Source organism: Euprymna scolopes, chromosome 8, assembly GCF_053919585.1.
Source record: "Euprymna scolopes isolate OS-2025 chromosome 8, ASM5391958v1, whole genome shotgun sequence".
Lineage (NCBI taxonomy): Eukaryota > Metazoa > Mollusca > Cephalopoda > Sepiida > Sepiolidae > Euprymna > Euprymna scolopes.
In genome coordinates, this window is record NC_136489.1 from 113,136,320 (window position 1) to 113,161,690 (window position 25,371).

The following is a 25,371-nucleotide window of genomic DNA, read 5'->3' on the forward strand; positions in this document are numbered from 1 at the left end:
TTTCTATTGTGTAGGGGTGGGATATTGGTACTTGTCGGTTTTGTCGGGGATATTTATGTTGAGGAGGGACAATTTATATAGTCTATATCTGAAGATGTGTTCGGCCAAAATATTGTTATCTAGTATCGGTTGAGTTTGTTATCTTGACCCTTAACCCTACGTTGGGAGATTTGCTCTATAATTTATCCACATTAAATATATGATGAATAAGTTTAAAAAAAAAAAAAAAGAATCAACAAATCCATGTGTATTTATTGCATATGCGAGAAACAAGATTTTGTCTAATAGTCATAGTAATGCAGAGATAATCACCATCATCTCTAATATAAATATCACCTGTCTGTTTAAATATATGTATTATTGTATGTCTGCCCAAAACTTTCGACAGAGGCGCGGATTTTCACGAGATCGATATCGTTTTAAAGCTCGATCCTTCAGACGACAAATATTGAAAAATTAGCTAAAAACATTAATTCGTTCACCCTCAGGTCAGGAGGGGTCGCTTTTTTGCCGATATTTTCGAAAGTCATCCCCTCTTTTTGATTGACTAGCCTTAATTTAAACCTTCGCCACTTCCGGTTTGCTGATGAATGCAACGGCAAAGACGGCATTTTTTTTTCTTTGTTTTTTTTCCCCATATTCTTTTCCTCCTTCACAGTACGGGTTCGAACTTGCCTGACTACTACCACTTTTTTTTTTTTTTGCTCAACATACGCCTCCAAACACTCGGTCAATGCCGGGCACCCAGGCTAGTATCGTATGACTCCAAAGATTTTATTGTTGGCATTGGTTTCCCTGATATTTTTCTATTCAGAATTATTTCTAGAAAGATATTAATTACTTACGGGAGGGACTGCATGAAGTTTGCCAACATCCTAAGTGAAAGTGACTTTTGGGAAAGGAACTGGATTCGAATTTGGGGCACCCAGTTCGTCAGTCTGTGTCGTTAACCACTGGACCACAGTTACCTCCCAATGCGGAGATAATGATACTTTAATATTTGTTTACAATTGTGAAGAGGCAACGAAGCATAAAAATAACACAACTTGTTGTTGAAGCTCGTTATTTTTAATTTTTTTTTTTTTTTTAGATTTATTTAAATTAACTGTGTTAATTCTGTAAAACTGATAAACAAATAAAAGAAAACCCATTTTCTATAATTGAGTCTAAAAAAATAAAGATCTGTTATAATACGTTATAATTAAATAACATGTTTAAAACAAAACATACCTGTGCTTGTGAAGAATAAGAAATCGGTTATGCTCCTTGCCCTTAATTGAATTCCTTTTTTGCAACGCTTATTTCTCTCTATGATTTTAATTTTAATTTTTTAAATCTAAAATTGATTGCGTTTTAATTGTTATTTTATTTTTTGATGGTGTAATGTATGCTACGATGAAAAAGAAGAAAGCCTTTGTCGATAATGATGTTGAGTCAGCTATTTTTTGATGAAGTAATCAAAAAGATGTACCAACACAAAATTAAAAATAACACCGTATTATTCCTGGTAAAGAGTTCCTTTTTACTTATTTTATTTGTTTTAAAGAAAAACATGTGTACAATGTTTACAGGATGAATGAATTAAATGTATAAGTAAGTTATCTGCTTGTATCATAGCAAATTCATCCATGTTTAATAACTAAAGCTTTTATCACTTAATTAAAACAACAATGTAAGTAGTTGTACAAAATAAATTATTCTAACTACTATACTACAGTCAATGATAACTAAGAATAATATAAAACACTTCTACTCGGTCATGGCTGGCATTATGATTGGCTGAGCTCTGACCATTTCTATATTCTGGATTAATGGTATTCGCATGCTAAACTTTCCGTCATTTTTTTCCTTCATATAATTTCCATCATTTTTTCCTTCATTTACTTTCCATCGTTTTTTCCTTCATTTACTTTCCATCATTTTTTCTTCATTTACTTTCCATCATTTTTTCTTCATTTACTTTCCGTCATTTTTTCTTCATTTACTTTCCATCATTTTTTCCTTCATTTACTTTCCATCATTTTTTCCTTCATTTACTTTCCGTCATTTTTTCTTTTATTTACATTCCTTCATTTTTACCTTCATTTATTTTCCATCATTTTTTCCTTTTTTTTCTTTCATTTACATTCCTTCATTTTTACTTTCATTTTTTCCTTCATTTACTTTCCATAATTTTTTCCTTCATTTACTTTCCATAATTTTTCCTTCATTTACTTTCCATAATTTTTTCCTTCATTTACTTTCCATAATTTTTTCCTTCATTTACTTTCCATCATTTCTCCTTCATTTACTTTCCATCATTTCTCCTTCATTTACTTTCCATCATTTCTCCTTCATTTACTTTCCATCATTTTTCCTTCATTTACTTTCCATCATTTTTCCTTCATTTACTTTCCATCATTTTTCCTTCATTTACTTTCCATCATTTTTTCCTTCATTTACTTTCCATAATTTTTTCCTTCATTTACTTTCCATCATTTTTTCCTTCATTTACTTTCCATAATTTTTTCCTTCATTTACTTTCCATCATTTTTTCCTTCATTTACATTCCTTCATTTTTTCCTTCATTTACTTTCCGTCATTTTTTCCTTCATTTACTTTCCATCATTTTTTCCTTCATTTACTTTCCATCATTTTTTCCTTCATTTACTTTCCATCATTTTTTCCTTCATTTACTTTCCATCATTTTTTCTTCATTAACTTTCCGTCGTTTTTTCCTTCATTTACTTTCCATCATTTTTTCCTTCATTTACTTTCCATCATTTTTTCCTTAATTTACTTTCCATCATTTTTTCCTTCATTTACTTTTCGTCATTTTTTCCTTCATTTACTTTTCGTCATTTTTTCCTTCATTTACTTTTCGTCATTTTTTCCTTCATTTATTCTCCGTCATTTTTTTCCTTCATTTATTCTCCGTCATTTTTTTCCTTTATTTATTCTCCGTCATTTTTTTCCTTCATTTATTCTCCGTCATTTTTTTCCTTCATTTATTCTCCGTCATTTTTTTCCTTCATTTATTCTCCGTCATTTTTTTCCTTCATTTATTCTCCGTCATTTTTTTCCTTCATTTATTCTCCGTCATTTTTTTCCTTTATTTATTCTCCGTCATTTTTTTCCTTCATTTATTCTCCGTCATTTTTTTCCTTCATTTATTCTCCGTCATTTTTTTCCTTCATTTATTCTCCGTCATTTTTTTCCTTCATTTATTCTCCGTCATTTTTTCCCTTCATTTATTCTCCGTCATTTTTTCCCTTCATTTATTCTCCGTCATTTTTTTCCTTCATTTATTCTCCGTCATTTTTTTCCTTCATTTATTCTCCGTCATTTTTTTCCTTCATTTATTCTCCGTCATTTTTTTCCTTCATTTATTTTCCGTCATTTTTTTCCTCCATTTATATTCCGTTATTTCTTCTTTCATTTACTTTCCATCATTTTTCCTTCATTTACTTTCCATCATTTTTTCCTTCATATACTTTCCGTCATTTTTTTTCCTTCATATACTTTCCGTCATTTTTTTTCCTTCATATACTTTCCGTCATTTTTTTTCCTTCATATACTTTCCGTCATTTTCTTTCCTTCATTTACTTTCCGTCATTTTCTTTCCTTCATTTACTTTCCGTCATTTTCTTTCCTTCATTTACTTTCCGTCATTTTTTTTCCTTCATTTACTTTCCGTCATTTTTTTCTTCATTTTTTCCTTCATTTACTTTCCGTCATTTTTTCCTTCATTTACTTTCCGTCAGTTTTTCCTTCATTTACTTTCCGTCAGCGTTTCCTTCATTTACTTTCTTTCAGCTTTATTTTTTTATTCATTTTTTATTTTTCATTCATTTTTCATTGGGGTAATAATATAGTTTCAGATAAATCTTCACAACACATCTTCATTAGTAAGAGATTTTACTTAGTGTCTTGCCTATTTGTATTTTAATTTTATTTTAAAATTTTTATTTTAATTTAAAATGCGCAATAAATGAATCCCGGGCAATTCCGGGTAAATAGAAATAATGTAATATAATATGAAGACCATCACTTTAACGTGAAATTGTTTCGTTTTTAGTTTTTGGTAATATTTTTTCAAACGGTTAAAGAAATAGTATCCAGTTGCACCAAAAATATTTGACATAGCACACCATGCTTTGGTCTATATCCTTTCCATTGAGTAACGTCTTACATTCCCAAAGACTTTATCTATTATCTATTTTTCGTTTCTTTTCAAAGACTTCCATTTGAAACCATTCTTTGCTTTGTCTTCCTCGAAACTCCAGAGATTACAGGATGATAAATTGTTTCTAAAAAAGAAAGTTACGAGACGAAGGGAGGTGGTGATTATGAAATCCTTCCAAGTAAATAATTAAAAAAGTATACATTTCCAAATGTGTTCCAAAACACGGTTACAAAATGGAACTTTATGGCCGAAAAAAAAAAAAAAAAAAAAAAGTATGACAAAAAAAAAAAAAAATCTGCAATTTTTTTTTTTTTTTTTTCGCAACTCTATTTGTCGGCAAGGTTATCTGTCCTTTTCTTGTTTCTCCTCCTCTTTATCTGTTTTATGGGATGAAGTATCATTCTTTCTTGTTCCATCGTGGATATTTTTAGATTCTTTAGTCACAAACTGAAACGATAGTAATAACATTTATAAAATGATATGTGAACAGAGGTTGCAAAAGGCAAAACTTTCAGTCTAATGTGTTATTAATGTGATTTGCTTATCTTACTAAATAATAAATCAAGTTTACAAAATTCCGCTTGATTATTTTCTTCAATAAAAGATTATTTACAACTGGGATTTAAAAACAAAAAAAAACTATTCTTTTTTCTTCTTTTTTTTGTCTTCATCTATTTCTATTTTGGTGACATTTTACTTTTTTTTTTTAACTTTTTTTTTTTTTTTATTGTTCTTGCTTTACTTTGTTCCTAACTTTCTTTTGTTTTTCTTTAGCCATTTCTTCCCGCTTCTTTCTCTTCCTTTTTATCCCTCTCTCTTCATGTAATCCTTTCTCTTCCTCCTTTTCATTCCATTCATTTCTCCCTCTTTTTCTTTTCATTTTTTTCTCTCCACTTCTCTCTTCATTTCGTCCTCTCTCCCCTTCTCTCTTCGTTTCGTCCTCTCTCCCCTTCTCTCTTCGTTTCGTCCTCTCTCTCCTTCTCTCTTCGTTTCGTCCTCTCTCTCCTTCTCTCTTCGTTTCGTCCTCTCTCTCCTTCTCTCTTCGTTTCGTCCTCTCTCTCCTTCTCTCTTCGTTTCGTCCTCTCTCTCTCCTTCTCTCTTCGTTTCTCACTCTCTCTCTTCCCCCTTCTCTCTTCGTTTCTCACTCTCTCTCTTCCCCCTTCTCTCTTCGTTTCTCACTCTCTCTCTTCCCCCTTCTCTCTTCGTTTCTCACTCTCTCTCTTCCCCCTTCTCTCTTCGTTTCTCACTCTCTCTCCCCTTCTCTCTTCGTTTCTCACTCTCTCTCCCCTTCTCTCTTCGTTTCTCACTCTCTCTCCCCTTCTCTCTTCGTTTCTCACTCTCTCTCCCCTTCTCTCTTCGTTTCTCACTCTCTCTCCCCTTCTCTCTTCGTTTCTCACTCTCTCCCTCCTTCTCTCTTCGTTTCTCACTCTCTCCCCCCTTCTCTCTTCGTTTCTTACTCTCTCCCCCCTTCTCTCTTCGTTTCTCACTCTCTCCCCCTTCTCTCTTCGTTTCTCACTCTCTTTCCCCTTCTCTCTTCGTTTCTCACTCTCTCTCCCCTTCTCTCTTCGTTTCTCACTCTCTCTCCCCTTCTCTCTTCGTTTCTCACTCTCTCTCCCCTTCTCTCTTCGTTTCTCACTCTCTCTCCCCTTCTCTCTTCGTTTCTCACTCTCTCTCCCCTTCTCTCTTCGTTTCTCACTCTCTCTCCCCTTCTCTCTTCGTTTCTCACTCTCTCTCTCCCCTTCTCTCTTCGTTTCTCACTCTCTCTCTCCCCTTCTCTCTTCGTTTCTCACTCTCTCTCTCCCCTTCTCTCTTCGTTTCTCACTCTCTCTCTCCCCTTCTCTCTTCGTTTCTCACTCTCTCTCTCCCCTTCTCTCTTCGTTTCTCACTCTCTCTCTTCCCCCTTCTCTCTTCGTTTCTCACTCTCTCTCTTCCCCCTTCTCTCTTCGTTTCTCACTCTCTCTCTTCCCCCTTCTCTCTTCGTTTCTCACTCTCTCTCTTCCCCCTTCTCTCTTCGTTTCTCACTCTCTCTCTTCCCCCTTCTCTCTTCGTTTCTCACTCTCTCCCCCCTTCTCTCTTCGTCTCTCTCTCTCTCTCTCTCTTTATTTCGTACTTTTCTCTTTTCCCTTCTATCTGTCCTCTTCCATTTCTTTCTCATTTTACTTCTGTATTTCCTCTCTTCTTTCTCCTATTCTCTTTTTTATATTCTTTCTTCATCTCTATCTCTCTTTTACCTTTTTTTTTGTTTCTTGTCTTCTCTCACTCATTAACTTCCTTTTTAACGACTTCTTTCCCACTTTTTTTTTCACTTGCCGTTTTCTCTTTTGTCATTAAGTTTTTGACATTTATTTTCTTTATTCACGTTTTTCTTTTTGTTTCTCCCTAATTTCCCACACTTCATTCAAAAACATGTGGCAAGGATCTCTCCCCGCATTTTTTTATGTTGTCACCTCTCCTATTCCTGCATATTCTGAATTCAATGCTTTTTAATATAGCCCTGTATGCTACAAATTGCTGACATCTCTCATTTCAACATTTTCGCAGTTTTTTTTTTATCTATATTCTAAGTTGTTTCTTAGCAACGCTTAGCTGAAATAATTATGAGGTTGGCTTGTTTCCTCGTCTTTTTTTTTTATCTTCATCTTTTTTTCCTCCAGTGTATTATTCGAGAAAGTAGAGAGAATCTAAAAGACAAACTAAAAGGAACCAACATTTTCTACGTGTATGACAAGACTAAACATCTTCCTTGGCCTTTTGGCTAAGAGCAAAGTGTAGTATAGTTAGAAATAATATATGTTCACCATAATGCCATCCTCCCAAGTATTACCGGTCCTGGATATGACCTTAAACTATATCCAGTGGTGAGACCCCAGCTTGTAGGCTTTGGAGAGTGTGGAACCACCCTTTAATTGCCATTGCTCCCAGGTCCACTCTGACCTGGAGTGGTAGTACCTGTTCGGGTTCCAACTATGGGTCAAATAGAAATCGACTTGAAAACAAAAAATATATTCTATTAAAATTTTTTTCTTAAAAATCTTTGGATTCGGCATTAAATAAACTGAAAAGAGTTGATATGCCGTAAAACAAAAACAACCAATCAACCAACTAAGTATTACCTCCTTTTTGAGGTATGGAGGTAGAATCCTCCCAGGCTTTATCTTCCTCTTCAGTGGGGGTAGTGCACTGTGTAGAATATTTTCATCCGCAATGATGCATTCCTCTCAGGCATTACCTCCTCTTTGATGGGTAGTATAGTTTATGTTTGTTTCTCATTATACCATCCTGATGGGATTACATTATTTTTCCATGGTGTAGGAAGTGTACTGTTTTCATAATACCATCCTCCTTTTTGGATGAATGGTACGTTCGTCATGATACCACCCTGTCACTTATTACATTCTCCTTTGACAGTAGGTCATTTCAATATATGTTTGTTCTGCATTATATCGTTTCACCCAGGCTAGCAAAAAGATGGTCACTCCGCTCGCGTATTTTTGTTAGTTAAATAGAAAAATATATGAATGTTAGCGGATACGGGAATTTACCTGTAAAGTACTCTTCTGCCAAACCTCCTCATTCAATTAATCTTTAAAATAATAAGTAAAGAAAAAGAAAAGAAAAATACGCAGAATATATTAAAAAAAAAAAAAAAAGAGAACGTTTATGAATAAAAAAAAAGGGGGGGGGTAATTTCAGTTCAATTTGAAATTGAATTCAATTTATTCAGCATAGGTTAAACGTTGCATGTTTTGTCACCGTTAAAAAGGGCGTGGGAAGAGAGGGGGTAAAAAGGAAAGCGAACAAAGGGGGAGGAGAGTGGAGCGGCGCTGCTAATTTAGACAATCGGAAATACAGTTGACCAGCACTTGCCCAACCTCGTCTTGAACTGACCCCTTGTTGGTGCGGTGACAATCTCAAGTGGCAGTCTATTCCAGGTAGCCGATATGCGGATGGAAAATGCGGCTTTACGTCGGTTTAACCAAAATCTGCGATGAAACAACTTCAGGTCGTGTCCTCTCTTTCTGTGTTCCAAAAAAAAAAAAAAAATACAACAAGAAAAGAGGAAGTAAGTTTATCAGCAGAACAAAGGTATAGAAAGTTTTTCACAAAGGGAACTAAAATAGGATTACTGTAATAACGATGTGGAGAACCACAATAATAAGCGCCCACGGTTGGTGTGTGCCCTTTGTAGAGAAACACAGACACTTGAACCTGGAACGTGTTCAATACAAAAAAAAAATAATACAAAAATAAGAAGATAAACACAAATTTACGTGATATCGGGGTTCAAGGTGGCAGAATATAAAAAGACGCCCCCCCCCCCCGTGGCAATTTTTTTTTCTTCATTTTATTATGCCATCTTAGCTAAATGGCATAATAAAATGAAGAAAAAAAGGGAATTGTTACTTCTCTCTTGCAATTTTTGGATTTTGTAATCATGATTTATTTTCTTTTAAGATTGACAATTGCATTTTTTTCCTCTGATGAGTTAAGGGCAGAATAGATTCATTGATTGATATAATAATTAAGTAGTTTTGTGCCACGAAACAGGTGCTGTCAAGAATTATGCCTACTTAAAGGAACTAATGGTAAGATGGTCAACATCTTGAAATTTGCAATATAAACTTTTGTCATTTATTTGTTATGTTGTTTTGGTAAAATACGTTTTTTTCAATTATATTTCACTCTTTGTGTATACCAATCTTTTTTTGTTTAGAAGCTCAATGTATGTTGAATATAATCACAAAGCATGTATTACGTAATTACAGGATGGTTACATTTCAAGATCAAAATATTTATTTTTCGTGTAAAACACCTCCAGCATGTTAAAACAGTTTGGTACATTTTTTACAGATCTCTTGTTATGCAAAAAAAAAAAAAAAAAAAAAAACAGTTATTATTATGTCAATACCGACTCTTTGTGCATAGACTCTTAAAAAAATTGAGAAATTCTTTTCTTATATAGAAAAAATGTATGGCAATATAATGCTATAACAAGAAAAAAAAGTTCATAGAAGACACACATACATATATATATGTATAATTGTTGTATAGATTGGTTTCCTAGATGTAAATCAAATGAAACCTGCGTGATTATTAAAGAGTGCTCAATGGAGAACAGAGATGGTATATAGTCTGTTTATTATACAAACATTATTCGCTACATTTTTTTATATAGGCATAACCACTTATCAAGGCCCAGAGACGACTCGAGGATAATGGTTAAGAATGTACAGTATGTGCATACATGTTTCAGTGGAATCCCAATTCAATGATACCACTACATCAGACTAAAAAAGGGGCGATATTGAAACAAGAGTGAAAACCACATTCGTTTATTTTTACGAAATATATTCGAGTGTGATTTACGCTCTGTAAGAAAGTGAGGTATATACTTCAGTAAACCATACCCAAATATATTTCATAAAAAAATAGAATGTAGTCTTGACTCGTTTTAATCTCAGATTTTTTTGGTCTGATGAAGTCGTCTCTTTGAATTAGGATTCCACTGGAACATGTATGCACATGTGTAACCAATAATGTTTATATAATAAACTGACTATCTGCATATAAATACATGTATGTATGTATATTTGAATTACCTACTAGACACCATTCTGAGGTGTCTTCGATCTCTCTGTACAAGGGTTTGTCATCAAAACCTGATATGAGGATACTTTACCCAACAAGTAAACCCTGACTAAATATTCAAAATAAAAATATTCAAAGCCCAAGATCTCCTCGACATGACTATAGATTGACTTACATATTTATGTGGAAGTATTTCATCTGCAATATAAATATACTTGCTCTCATTAATTTTTAAGTAGATACATTATCTAATTAATTGGCTTCCAAAACGCCAGAATCCCCAGTGTTGCCCAAGTGTTTAGAGGTGTGTGTTGAGCAAAAAAAAAAGTTGTAGTAGGCAGGCAAGCCACCAAGGAGGAAAAGAACATGTAAAAAAAAAAAAATGTGATGCCCTTGCCGTCGCGTCCATCGCCAAACCGGAAGTGCCGAAGGTTTAAATTAAGGCTAGTTAGTCGAAAAGAGGGGATGACCTTCGAAAATATCGTTGAAAAAAGCAACCCTTCCGTGTAGAAAAGTTCCTAGTTAAGAGTGAAGGAATTAATGTTTTTAGCCAATTTTTCGATATTTGTCGTTCGAAGGGTTGGCTTCAAAACGATAGCGATCTTGTGAAAATCCGTTGCCTCTGTCAAAAGTTTTAGGTAAACATACATACATACATACATGTAAACATCAGGTGAGATTTATATGATAGACTAGCAGGGGTGCCCAGCGTTGCCCGGGTGTAAAAGAGAAAAAAAAAACTTTGGTAGGGAGGTAGGCTCGAACCCAAAGCCTTGAGGCGAATAGCCTGACAACTTACCACAACGTTACGCGGGCAGAGAAGTGAGGAAGGGTGAAATTAAACGTTTGGAAAAGCAGGTGGTTAAACGAATGTCAACATGTGGTTTTCTGGGTCAAACATCACGCCATAGTAGTAGAGAAAATGAAATCACAGCACAAATTTTGTAACATAATAAAAAGATTCAAACGACCTCGTTTCGTAAATCAGACATATTATAATGTAGACAGTATATAAAAGTTGTAAGATTTAGTGACCCCTCCAAGCCCCCCACTCCCCCCCCCAAAACCTTTGGCGGACATACAAAAAAAAAAATGCACACACACACACACACACACACACACACACATGTTCGCTTTTATATATAGATGGTGCACTTTCTCCTAGTGATGTTAATAATAGCACTTAGTTGGATACCCCACCAGACTTCTTGTCCTGGAATTTGTTAAAACCAAGAGATGAAATACAGATATACTATAACAGAGTTTACGGGTTAAAGGAAAGGAAAATTAGTGTTCTTCAATTTATTACAAATTCAACGTTTGAGAGGTAGTGGATAATCTTGATTGGACACTTGGATATCTATGTATGTCATAGAGAAATCAAGTATTCATTTCAGAAAGGGTTTCTTACTGAACTAACTTTGGTTTTTTACTGAACTAAAATTAAAACGAGAATTAGAAAGCCTACAGACCTCCTGTGTTTTTGGTCTCTCTGCAAAGGAATTTATTGATACGTTCTAGCATGCCCCTGGGTGTGTCGGTATCTGCAGATATGCTGATGCTTGCCAAAGATAGTGAACACTGAACAAGTTTTCCAGACACAAACGAAAATATGTCCCAAAAGCCAAAATAACCAACGCCACTAGAAACAAAGACAATTATGATTCAAACGTAAGCACTATATTACAACACTTCCATGGTATGATTAATGCTTTTCCTATTAATAATGTCGTCTATGCTTGCTGATTGGCTAATTTTTAATGCTGTATTAAAACTCAAATGCCATGATCTGATGTGATATTATGTGTAGGCTTCAAATAATAAACGACACATAACTTTTTATGTTGTAATTTCATACTATTATTTATGTGGAAGTATTTCATTTGAAATATAAATATACTAGCGCTCATTAATTCCTAAGTAGATACATTATCTAATTAATTGGCTTCCAAAACGCCAGTTGAATGTAATATTATGATTGAAACGAAACAAACAGATGTCTTTGTTTGTGGTAGGTGGGATACTGCATGCAGACATGAATGTGCACCACATGTTCCAAAATCTAAAGTTGCAAGAGACGCATTAATAGAAATTTTATTTCTTTTAATTTCCAAGAGAATTTGAATTATCACGACTCTCATTTAATTATTTGCGTTTTATTATTGGGATAATATTTTCATCTGGAATGTCATTTCCAAAAATGTTTCGGCTGATGTAATCTCTGACCTTCTTCGAGTGTATCTCGTTAAACGCGGGGTGGGGGGGATGCTTTGTAGAATTTCTCCATGATCTCTTTATTCAATCCACAAATGTAGCTTGCTCTCTTTTTGTCAGTTATGACTGGAGGGTAGAAGCCTAAAGTAATTTGTAACTGTGTTTTTAGTATCCCTGTGCTGAGCATTGGATCGTCGACCAATGAAAAAGATTGTCATTAGGAACTGATTATTGCTCAACTCTTATCTACATGTTCTTGCAGGTGACACACATCTGATGAATAAAAAAGAAATCTAAAAATTATGTTCATTGACGTTTCGTCTTTATTCAAAGACTTTCTCAAGATGAATGATTTTGAATAAAAATATATGTGCATATCTATATAAATGTGTGTGTGTGACTATAATTCTCAAATACTCAACGGCTTTTTGATCTACAGACTTGTAATTTGGTATATAGTAAGGATGTACCGATTATCAAATTTATTAAATAAATTATTAAACCTATTCATCGGCTGATTAATAAGTTTTCTAATACCGATTTATCAGCAAATTTTGTTGTCGTAAATGGTACTAATATTATTGTTGTGGGGTACAAATCACCCCTATTTCAGAACTAAGTCGAATCAACCAGTCCTATGAATACCACTGGTTTCAGAGACTAAATGGAGACATTCATACCATGTTTAACCGCATGCTACGAACACGTTCCTCTCATACCATTTTAGTGGCTCCTGTATTCTTTGATAAATACATATTATATTTATACACTTTACACTACTTGTGGGTTCTTTCATTTGTAAACTCTAGCACAGATCTACAACAGAAAACAATACCAACAATAAAATTTTCTCAAATCGCTGTTGTAAAATGCTCTTATGGTTGTCAACGGGTTAAAATAGATTTTTTAAAGAAAATTTGCGTTAAGATATTTAAACATACTACGGAAATTAACGATGTAAAGAAAATGCAGTAAGTATTACCAATTGTTTATTTGGATAATTTAAACGCGAAAAAAAAAACGATTGGGACGTTGAAAACGTACGCAGTAAAATAATGTTTTATTGTCGCGTTGATTATTTGTTTATGTACACATGCTCAACCGGAAGTCGTAAACCGGATGTTACAAGCTCATTTGAGGTTTAGAATTATATATATAAGTTCAAATGTATTGATAACATGAATAAAAAAACATTTTTTTTTCTTTCAAAAGTTAAATACGTAGGAGCGTGGGGTAAAGCATTTATTAATAAAATTTTATAAATTTTATATGCACAATGATCTAATTATGGCCCTATGCAGATCGACCTAAATACTAATTATAATTACTAATAAATTAATGAGACACATTTACATTGAAACGTTGGTTAATCTGCATAGTCTTTCTAATGTTTATATATATATATATATATATATATATATATATATATATATATATATATATATATATATATATAGCTTAGGCGTTTGGAAAATGTTTAATCATTGTAATTTCGCATATCTATCTTAGCAGCAGCCAAATAGCAATACGGTTAGAAGTATTGACTGTCGTCTAGGCGGTCAAATTTCAATCCTGGCTTGCGAAACAGTTTGTCTGTGGATCACACACACACACACACATGCACGCACGCACATAATGTGTGTGTGCATGTGTGTCACTGCCCACATGTACTAGTTTAATGGATTGTTTTTTGCCACTATGACATCATAAAAGAAATTTTCTGATGTCTTTAACCTGTTTTAGTGAATGATGTCATCCATTGTGCATGGAGACAAACAAATTAATTACAAACAAACGAGTTTTGGTCATAGATAGTTTATTAGTACACAGCCAGCATATACACGCCAAGATTCGAAATCGCAGCTATGATCGTTGGAGTTCGTCATCTTTATCTCTGTGCTAACAAACCCGACGGTATGTTATGATGGTATGAGAAATTATGAAACTTGTTTGGTCATTTTCCATTTAATGGTTATTTCCTTTGCTTGGTATCTGCATGAAAAAAAAAAAAAAAAACAACAAAAAACAAAAAAACATACTGTACTTATGCAGACAACCTTATAGTCGGCATATGCCAAACAGGTTACATAAACCGCCAGAAGATGCCAAACTAAAACTTTCTTTTTAAAAACAAAAGCTAATGTTTAGAATGCTAGTAAACAATTAAAATTAAGGGCAAAACAATCAAAAACAGTTCAATGTAACAAAAAAGGGGTACTTGTGCAGTTTACAGACTATGCTAAAATGTTATTTAGAAAGCCATTATTAACTTGGGGAGAGAGGGTTTTTTTTTTTTTTTTTTTTACTCATGTTCACCCCTAACAAGGCACTTGGACATAAGGGGCCACTATTTGGGAGCATGCCTAGGAAAGATTAACAAGATATTGGTTTACATTACATTTAAACTTCTGCATATCAGTACAGTCAGGGAAGCAGGTAGCAGAAAGGGAATTCCAAAGTCTAGATGTTCGAGGGAAGAAACTATTAGAGTAGAAAGCTTTCTGGCATTTAGGGATTTCAAAAGAGGTGTGATTTTATTGCTAAGCAAGTTTGTCGGGGATATGTACCTCAAGGGGACACAAGTGTAACAAGTTCATCAGAGCACATGTCATTTGGTACACTTGCATAATTTGACCCGAATTCTCGTGAATTCCCGTCAAGCATGGATCGGGCGAGACCGGCAATTATCGGTGTCAGGTCAGCCGAGCGTCGTAACAGACGCAGACTAATGAAAAAAAACAAAAAAAAAAAAACGGAAAAAATACAAATAATCAATAATAAAAAAAAAAAAAATAAAAAAAAACTACCTTGAAAAGTGAAAATATGTTTATTTCATTTTAGTATTTTTTAATTTTTTTTTGCAAAATATTTATCAACAGAAAGTTTTGTTTTTTTTTCTCCAAGAAAAGATTTGTTAGGTGTAAGTACAAGTTTTTTGTTTGTTTGTTTTCGTTTCTTCTTTTTAACCGTATTTTTTCTTGTTTTTATTTTTTTATTTTCAAGACTTGTTGTTCAGTCAAGTTCTTTTGGTGGCACTGTTCATTTGTACATCTCCAGGAGAAACCATCCTTTACACACGATCTTTTTTTAAACAAACATTTGCACCCTATTTTGGGGGGACAGCAATTTCTTCTCCTGACAATATGAGATTGTCTGCATCGATGTTTTCATTTCTTTTTCTAACATGTATAGATTTATTTTCTTGCCTGTCATTTTTCTGTTTGGCGAGTTTGAAAATATATTTGTTTGTCAGCTTTTCTTTTTTTTTTTCTTTCTTTTTTTGTTATTGGTTTAGTCGCTTTCTTCCAATTCGAATGTCGTCTGCTTCCATTTAGATTAGCGTTTTTTCTTTGGCTAATCAAACTCCCAAAAATTCAATTTAAAAAAAAATGATAATAATAAATAACTAATCAGAAAATAAACAGTCACATTCGCCCCTCCCCCTTAATATCACCTTAAAAATTACTAAAAACATAACAGAAAAAAATTAAATAAATAAAATAAAAAGTCGAGTTAGCGTTTCAACATTTGAATAACGGTCGGCTGACACCGATGATTGCCGGACCCGCCCGATCCATGATTGACGGGAATTCACGAGAATTCGGGTCAAATTATGCAAGAGTACCAAAATATTTGTAAAACAGGCACAGATGCAACATTGCGGCGATGGGACAGGGGTTGGAGCTTAGTTGACAAAATAGGACCTATCAGATTGAAGACTCTTGAAGGGTTTTTTTTTTTACCTAGTGAACAAGACATTGTAAAAAAAAATTAATAAACAAAAAATAACGTTTGCCATTTTTTGGCTGCTACGATTTCATTGGCTAAGCATTTTGGCACCTTTTACAGTTTACGTAATCTGTTCGGAATATCCTGAGGATAACGTATTCCCTCTTCTGCATAAGTATCAAACACTTTATATTGTTTTCTGTGATTCTGTTGCTGCCTTTTTTTTTTTTTTTTTTTTTTTTTTTTTTTAAACTTGTCTTCTATTTCCATTGTTATAATTATTCCCCTCCCCTCAATCTCTGGGTTAGCAGATTTCTTTTTATCATTTGAATGCTTTCAAAACAGTTTATTTACTTCTTCTGCAGGAGATTAGACACAAGGTCATGGGTGAGGTGTTGAAAAGTCAGCACAGTAGATGAAGTGCAATGTGCTTTATAAAAAATGCTTGAGCAGCCCAGGTCGGTATTCTCCAGTAGGGGCACCTCATGTGATTGACAATAAACTAAATTCTTCTCAAAGAGAAAAAAAAATGAAACTTGGAAAGGTGGACCTCCTGGAACTGAACAGAGCGATACCTCAGCTCAACAGCAAAAACACCAATGTCGGACTGATTGTCGAGGACATAACAGTAAGCAAGGAGTAGCATGTCATCATAGATACTGTTTACTTGATACTCAAGCATACTCCATCAGAGAGGTGGCGACATACAGTGACTGGTATTCTCAAATGGTCACCTGACCAAGTTCAACGTTGCTTAACTTTGATGATCTAACGGAGAACCTGCGTATCAATGTGATTATGTTGTACTTAAAAAATATTTTCATTCTATGAACGACTGAATGAAAACACCACAATATTATTGTTTCACTTTTGTTCAAACTGAAACATACTTATCTTAATACTTTGGTTAATGTAGTTTCAGGACATATCCGGTTATAGGGCTGTCTCCAAAACCCCCGGCAGAGTTCGTGACCTTATTTTCATTTAATATATATATATATATATATATATATATATATATATATATATATGAGAGAGAGAGAGAGGGGGGGAGCATTTTCTGTTCAAACTTTCCTATTTTCTTCGCCATCAACCCTGCAACTGTAAACATTCATCTCAGTTTAATCAATGAATATAAAAGCAGAACTGGAACTTGCGTCACCGATTCTACAGCCAACACCAGTAGCCATTGCATAATGCATCACTGATACTAAAATAGGAATGCCAAATTCACCAGCAAAACACACTACCCGCCACCCCCATCTCCCTCTCTCTCTCTCTCTCTCTCTCTCTCTCTCTTACCCATACACATGACCAAACGAAACTATGATGCCATTCATGCTCTGGTAACTAGCTTCTTGCTAGTATGAAAGCATTAGACTAATAGAAACATAAAAAAAAAAACAAAAAAAAACTTTTTCTCTCACGACTAAAAGATTATACAGAAGGTTTAAGAGAAAAAAAAGACTTGACTTTATTGCCAGCTGTTCGCGCCTATAAAAATGCTAAAATAATAATACTAAAAATATCACCTAAATACTGGCTTATTTCTCTTTTTTTTTTTTTTTATTATATACATACCCCCCCCCATACACACACAGTACGGAAGGGAGTATGCTGGAGTGTTGGGGAAACTTGTTACTCCATTGAAATGAAATACCATTGCTTCTTACACTTATGAACTATTCAAATAAGTGAGGGAGCTGTAAAATAATTATTAAAAAAGAAAAAAAAGTTAAAAAACCTAACGTTGTCATCAATGGATGAGAGTTCTTGTGTTAGATGTAGAACAATTGAGATAGCAGGATAAGTTTATAGAGACAGTCCAAAGGAAACGTGAGAGGAATTGATGAGAATGATCTTGAGATGAGGAGTGATAAAAAAAAAAGCTGATACTAGAAAAGTTCATTTATAAAAGCCGTTTGACAGATACCACCATATAAAACGGACATTAAAACGAATATGAAAATTTATCTTGATTTTGATGACGAATAGTTAAGCATTATTTCAAATAGTTTTATATCAAAACAGTGCAATGCGCGCGCGCGCGTGTGTGTGTGTGTGTGTGTGTGTGTGTGTGTGTGTGTGTGTTGTTACGATCACGCCCCACGTTGGGACTACGTAAAGGCGCTCGCGTAACAAAAAAAAAAAAAAAAAAAGAAAGAAAGAAAAAAAAGAAGGGGAAAAAAAGAAAAGGTTCTCTGGATTCGATATATTTCGCCGAACAACGAAATATGGAATGGACGAATGAACGGCACAGTGAAAGCAACGGAACGCAAACATGAATATTAAAGTTTAAATCAGTCTTATTGCAAAAATAGACTAGGAGGAGGAGACAAGAGAAAAGAAAAGAAGGTGAGATTAAACAACAAAAGAAAACGATTCATGAAGATGGGGGTCTTACGATAATATCTCAAAATGCTGAGCGGAAAATATATCAATAAACATAAACGGCAAAACATTATTTCATGACGAGAGAGAGAGAGAGAGAGAGAGAGAGAGAGAGAGAGAGAGAGAGAGAGAGAGAGAGGGGACTTACAGTTCGTTCTTTTTATGTGGGATTTCTTCGGCAGATTTCGTTATTTTAGTTTTTGGTCCTGGGCATATTGGTTAGCTTGGCTTCGTCATGTTCAAAAACACACATCCACAACTCTGGAGAATATTCTTACCCTTATCTCCTTCGTTGCTCGATCCACATCCATTTTTATCGACAAATTCGATCTTCCACTCAACAGTCAAACAACGTCGCAGCTCAGTTGACATGAAAAACTCGAGTTTTGCCCTCATTTAGGTTAATCAGGTAAACATAGGCACTGCCAAAAATGGCCAAAAAATCAAGTTGTTTTTTAAAACGAAATTACATTTATTAAAATCCATTATTTCTGAGTAACTTTTTTTTTTCCAGAAAGATAAAACCCTGAATTTTATCATATAGAAAGCAGAATAATGTAAAACCTTTTCTACTATTTTTAATTAAATTTGAAATGTTAAATTTTCCCCAAAAGTTAACAATTGGCGTTTTTTGTTTTGCACAAAAACGTATATAAATAGTTTAAAAAAAAAATGGTTTTTGAAAGAATTAATTTGTTTATTTCTTGTTTAACTAAGATGTAGGGTGATTTTCTATGAGAATATGCACAAATATTATAAGTACCTGGATTTCAAATAATTCCACTTATTCATATAGGCAACCAGTTACTTCGAGTCGATTTGATTACTCTGCTTACAAACTTTAACTTTGTTCTTGATAAAAAGCAAACTACGGAAGACCAAAAAGCCCCAAAAAAACTTATTTTTCAGTGACGAAAATTCCAATGTATTATTAACGCTGAGGCTGGCCAGTAACAGATGGGTGACCATTTGTATGAGTTTGGTTTTTAATGTGTATGTGTGTGGGGTTAGGCTCTCCAAAATGGGGGGGGGGGAATTTAAAGCAGAATAAAACAAATTATTTCAGCGCGTTTGGTCCACTGTAGTCGAAAGGCGGCAAATGTTTCCAAATTGGATCGAAAAAATGATATTTTCAATACAAAGGGCACAATATTTTTCAATTATTTTTGTATCGATTCTTCAAAGCATGCCCTGTTTAATAATGGTCATGCATTATTCGGCTCGCTAAAAAGAAATTGTTAATTTATTTATCAAAGATTTTAAAATGGCTTTTTTCGTATAAATATTAAAAAAAAAATTTTTTTTGTTTTGCTTAACTTAAATTAATTATTTTACTTAACATATTCACCGAATTTCACACTTCAAAACTCAAAAGCAGGATAATTAAACACAATCGAAGTTCTGATATTCAGACATCAAAATAAGGTATGCAAACAAGTTTTTTTTTTTTTTTAAATCTATAATCCCGTCCCTTACAACAACACAATATGTTTTGTTCAGTTTCAGATGATTATTTTAACCATATTTGGAACCCCCTCAAAACAAGGGTTGTAAGCAAAAATATATATATATATATGTATATATATATAAAAAATATATATATATATATATATATATAAATATTGTTTATGAAAAATAAGTACACTGTTATAAAGTTCATTCTTCTCTTAATAATTGCTGAAAATTTCGTATTGATTGGATAATTACCTGATTTTTAGTAGATTTTTAAAAAGACGGTCCGTCAAAAAGTACTTACACCCCCCCCCCCCCGTTTCTCGTTACTAAACACTATGCATCCAGCGTTAAAGTATACGTATGAAAGTGAAGATAATTCCACACTGGCGTTTCTCGATGTTTTGGTGACGAAAACTCTATCTAGTTACCTTACATCGATTTATCGCAAACCAACATTCACTGGGCTGTATACACGCTGGGATTCATTCTGCTCTAACAAGCGCAAATATAATTGAATCTGGACATTAACACATCGTGCCCTAATGATCTGCTCGCCAGAAAAATTGGATGAGGAATTAAATACAATTACAGATGCTTTGTCCAATAATGGGTATCCTTTAGATGGAATTGAAACCACCATTAAAAGGAAAAGAGCATATTTTTTACGAACAAAACCCAATATAGTGGATAAATGTCCGGTTTATATACGATTGCCGTGGTTGAAAAATTAACCAAACAAATTAGTTCAACTGTTGAAGGATGTTATTTTGCTTCAAATGTTTGTGTTGTGTATAATACAAAACCATTAATGGCTTCCAATAAAAAAGATGTTCTACCCCCTCATCATATTAGTAATGTCATTTATTCATTTAAATGTGGTTGCGGTGCCGACTACGTGGGTCGAACGTCTTTAAAATTGGAAAAGTCGCATACAACAACATATACCGAACAAAATCAGGAATGGAACATTCCTACCTACCAACACTGTAAGCAACACATATAGATCCGCTATAACGGAACATTTTATTAAATACCGGGATTGTGTAACAAACTTCAGCATCGACTCTTTCTCTGTATTGAGTCGAGCTCACTCCGTATATCATCTAAAAGTCTTGGAGACTGTTCACGTTCGCCTTAGGAAGCCTTCCCTTTGTAAGCAAAAAGACTGCTTGTTGGGTTTGAACGTGATCAACCTCTAAAATTCATCCCCATACAATTGCTCTTGCTCTCGTCTCTTTTTTAGATTTTATTATTAAGGAAAACAAATTACTAAAAAATAAATCCCTCGATTCCAATTTTGAGGGCGAAACATGTCAATTGACTCATTTTGATTTTTTTTTTTCCTTTATTTCCCTACTTTTAGTTTTTAGTCGCTGTCCATTTTCATTTTCTCCTCGGTCTTTTTTTTTTCTTTTTTAATATAAAATGAATTCCGAAGGAATACGTCTTCCCTTCATGATTGCCTTAATATATGTATATATATATATATATATATATATATATGCATGTATATATATATATATGCATGTATATATATATATATATGCATGTATATATATATATATATGCATGTATATATATATATATATGCATGTATATATATATATATATATGCATGTATATATATATATATATATGCATGTATATATATATATATATGCATGTATATATATATGTATGTATATATATATATATGTATGTATATATATATATATGTATATGTATGTATATGTATGTATATGTATGTATATGTATGCATATGTATATGTATGCATGTATATATATATATATGTATGTATATGTATATATATATATGTATATATATATATATGTATGTATATGTATATATATATATGTTGGGTATGCGGGTTACCTACTACCTCAGGGAGATGAACGCCTCTGCTTTGCATAGTTTCAGGTCACCCTTGGGCAAGGTGTAGTACCTGTTAGCCTCCCTCTCAAGTTCTGGAGGTTTACTATATGTTGAGAACTAGGGATATATAAATACATATTCATGTTTGCTTGCTTATGTGTATGTGTGTGTGTATGTCCAGCTGCCGGAGAGGTTAAAACTCTGTGATAATAAAACATGCACACTATGCCACTGCTCAGTCATCTCACTATATCAGTTTGTCACTGTGCAACCAGTGGTAGGGTGCGAGAGGGTACAATATGTGTAGCACAAGCATGTTGTGTCGCGATTTTTATGTGCAGATATCTTTCGAAGAAGAAAAAAAAAATCCTATGGCGATAGGCGAGTGGCGACGTGCACAGGCTTAGCGGGCTGGAAGTGCATAGCTGCAAATCTGCACATAGGCGGTCAGTGATTCATCTAACATCGTCGATTAAATCGCTTACAGGGTGGAAGCAACTTCGGTGGATGATCTGGCGGCTGAGCAGCCTTTTCTAGGGATACACTGCCCACCCATGAATTTGGGAAGGGTCTAGAAAAGGTGACCTAAAAATTGTCTACCCTTTTATTAGCTGGTCGGCTTCCTGCGGTCGGTGGCTGCTCTATATTTGCAGGAGAAACAGGATAAAGTTGAAGAAAAATAATAAACAAGGAAAGTCAAAATTTTATCAGGAGAGGAATAACCTAACTGTTGCTACGTGGAATGTGAGAACTTTGCTAGATGTCCTGGATAGTGAAAGACCTGAGCATAGGACAGCTATTGTTGCAAGAGAGCTCGCTAGGTACAGCATAGATATTGCGGCATTGTCTGAAACACGACTGAGTGCTGAAGATCAATTGGTGGAAGTGGGCTCGGGATACACCTTTTTTGGGAAAGGAAAACCATCGGGGATGAGACAAGTGGGTGGAATTGGCTTTGCAGTGCGTTCTGATTTGGTGAAGAGGATTGAACAGCCAATCTGTGTAAGTGACAGAATTATGATGATGCACTTCCCTCTTGCACACAATAGGTATATGACGATTTTATCTGTGTATGCCCCTACCATGGGTCATGATGAAGACACCATCATGGCGTTTTACCAAGATCTCAGTCGTACAATTTCCTCTATTCCATTATCTGAGAAGATCTTACTCATGGGTGATCTAAATGCAAGGGTTGGCAAGGATCATCACACCTGGGACTCACTCGGCCGGTTTGGTGTGGGTAGGATCAACAGTAATGGTCTGCATCTTCTCCATCTATACACTCAGTTTGACCTTGCTATCTGTAACACTTTCTTCAGCCACAAAGAGGTCCATAGGTTTACCTGGACCCATCCTCATTCAAAACAAGGTCACTTGATTGATTACATTATTTCTAGGAAGGCAGATTTGCGGGATGTATGTAGTGTGCGTGTTATGCGTGGAGCTGAATGCGGCACATATCACTTTTTGGTACGCGGGAAGTTAAAGGTCTGTATAAGGAGGAAGTGTAGGCTGGGTGGTGTTGGGATTTCCAGGCGGGTTGATGTGTCCAGGCTGGCTGATCCAAGTGTACGTGAAAAGCTTCGATCTGTAGTTAATTCTACTGATTTTGATGGGTCATGGGCGCATTTTAAAAATACAGTCTATGAAATAAGTGTAGATGTTCTTGGCTTCCGAAAATCTAAACATCAAGATTGGTTTGATGATAATGATTTGAAATTGCTCAACTCTTAAGTGCTAAAAATGAGTTGCACCATAAGATGTTGTCTGCCTCTCATGAAGGTCGAGAGTCCCTCCGACAGTCACTTAAAGCAAACAAGGGTATTCTCTAAAAGCGACTACGCCAAATGAAGAATCAGTGGTGGGCTAAACTCGCCAACCAAATCCAGATGGTTTTTGATTGTAAAGACCTCAAACGCATGTACCATTTGCTTGAAAAAGCTTTTGGTCCTCAAACACTATCTACATCTCCCCTACTCTCAGGTGATGGAATTGCCCTTATAAGGATCCTAACAAAATTCTCCTTCGTTGGACCGAGCATTATTCTGATCTCTTTGACAACCCCTCTAATGTTGATGAGGACGTCATCAATGAATTTTTATCACAACAGAAGCTTATCCATGAAATGTCCGTGTTCCCATCTGAGAATGAAATTAGAGATGCAATCAAGGAAGTGAACGTTGGGAGAGCTCCAGGGCTTGATGGTATTCCTGTGGAAGTCCTCTTACATGGGGTTGATAAACTTGTTCATGAAATTCTTCATCTTATCACTGATGTCTGGAGGGGTGTTCCAGTTCATCAGGATTGAGTTGATGCAATTCTTATATCACTGTACAAGGAAAAGGGGCCCAGGACCGACTGTGGAAGTTATCGTGGGATAAGTTTGTTGGAAGCGGTTGGCAAAGTATTTTCCAGAGTTCTACTCAATAGATTGTTAAAGTATATTTGTCCATCCGTCATTCCAGAAAACCAAAGTGGCTTTTGTCCGGGCAGAGGAACCACGGATATGATCTTCTCTGCTCGGCAGTTGCAGGAGAAATGTACTGAACACTGCATTCCGCTTTATCAGGTTTTTGTTGATTTGACTAAAGCTTTTGATGCGGTGAACAGAAGTGTCCTATGGATAATTCTGGGGAGGTTGGGAAAACCACCTTCTGGGGATGAACAAAGAAGACATGGCGGGGCTCCTCCACAAACTTAACATCCCGGTACTATACCTGTACCAGAGGAGCTTCGCCGTGTGGGACATCCTCCTACCCACCAAGGACGATGTGGAGAGACTGTCCCTCCAAGAAATAAAGCATGGGAGAGTCAAACTAATACCCGAATACCAGGGCAAGAGAAGGACTCTGGTGCAGGTATTTAATGTGTCAACCCAAATACCTGCATAGGCTTTTGATACGGTGAACAGAAGTGCCCTATGGATAATTCTGGGGAGGTTGGGATGCCCACCTCAATTTATAAGATTACTCAGGGAGCTCCACACTAATATGAAGGCTCGACTGAACTTCAACGGATGCCTGTTGGAACCCATATCGGTTGACAATGGTGTGAAGCAGGGTGATATCCTAGCACCTACACTTTTTTCAATTCATTTTGCAACTATGTTATCATATGCCTTTAGGGAATGTTCTCTAGGTGTTCATTTGCGTTTCAGAACCACAGGTAGGGTCTTTGATCTTCGTCGTTTTCATGCTTCTACAAAGACCTTTCAGCACCTGGTTCGTGAATTGCTTTATGCGGATGACGCCGATCTCGTGGCCCATGGTGAGAGGGATATGCAGTGTATCATGGATCTGTTTTCGGGGGCCTGTGCGTCTTTTGGGTTTACTATCAGTCTTAAGAAAACTAAGGTCATGTTCACACCTCCACCCGGTAGTTTGGATGTGGAACCAAATATTTTTATCAACAACCAGAGACTTGCCGTGGTTGACACATTTGTGTATTTGGGTAGTACTCTCGCCAGAGATGGAACCCTGTATGCTGAAGTCAACTATAGGATACAGCGTGCCACTAAGGCTTTTGGTGGCTTAGAGAAGCAAGTATGGTCTGATGGGTATAACTATTCATACAAAGATCAATGTCTATCAATCTTGTATTTTACCATTCCTGCTTTACGCTTCTGAGGCCTGGACAACTTATGGTAGACACATAAGTCATGGAGAGAGTGCACCAGAAATTCCTGAGACACATTCTGGGCATCAGGTGGAACACTTTTATATCTGATGTGGATGTTCTCATGCGGGCTGATGTACCTTGTATCGAGAAGTTGATTATACGCAACCAGATGAGGTGGGCTGGACATCTGACAAGGATGGACGACGATAGATTGCCAAAGCGCCTGTTCTATGGTGAAATTCCACGAGGAAAGCGTCCACAACATAAACCGAGGAAGCACTTTAAGGATAATCTTAAAGCTCTTGGTATTGACGTGTTCAGTTGGGAAAGTGCT

At 35.2% G+C, this 25,371-nt stretch overlaps 1 protein-coding gene across 16 annotated transcripts in view; it reads left to right on the plus strand.

Annotated features, from left to right (window-relative positions):
• Positions 1-25,371, plus strand: part of LOC145283711 (vitamin D3 receptor-like) — a 1,095,565-nt gene that overhangs the window by 751,581 nt on the left and 318,613 nt on the right. For 3 of the 16 annotated variants that reach the window (XM_080132742.1, XM_080132746.1, XM_080132739.1), the window contains exon 1: positions 13,503-13,895. The exons of 10 other annotated variants lie outside the window; for them this stretch is intronic. The gene's annotated coding sequence lies outside the window, so the exon portion shown is untranslated. Of the gene's footprint in view, positions 1-13,502; positions 13,896-25,371 lie in introns of those variants that run through there. 3 more of the 16 variants (XM_080132741.1, XM_080132745.1, XM_080132737.1) reach the window with 1 other exon arrangement.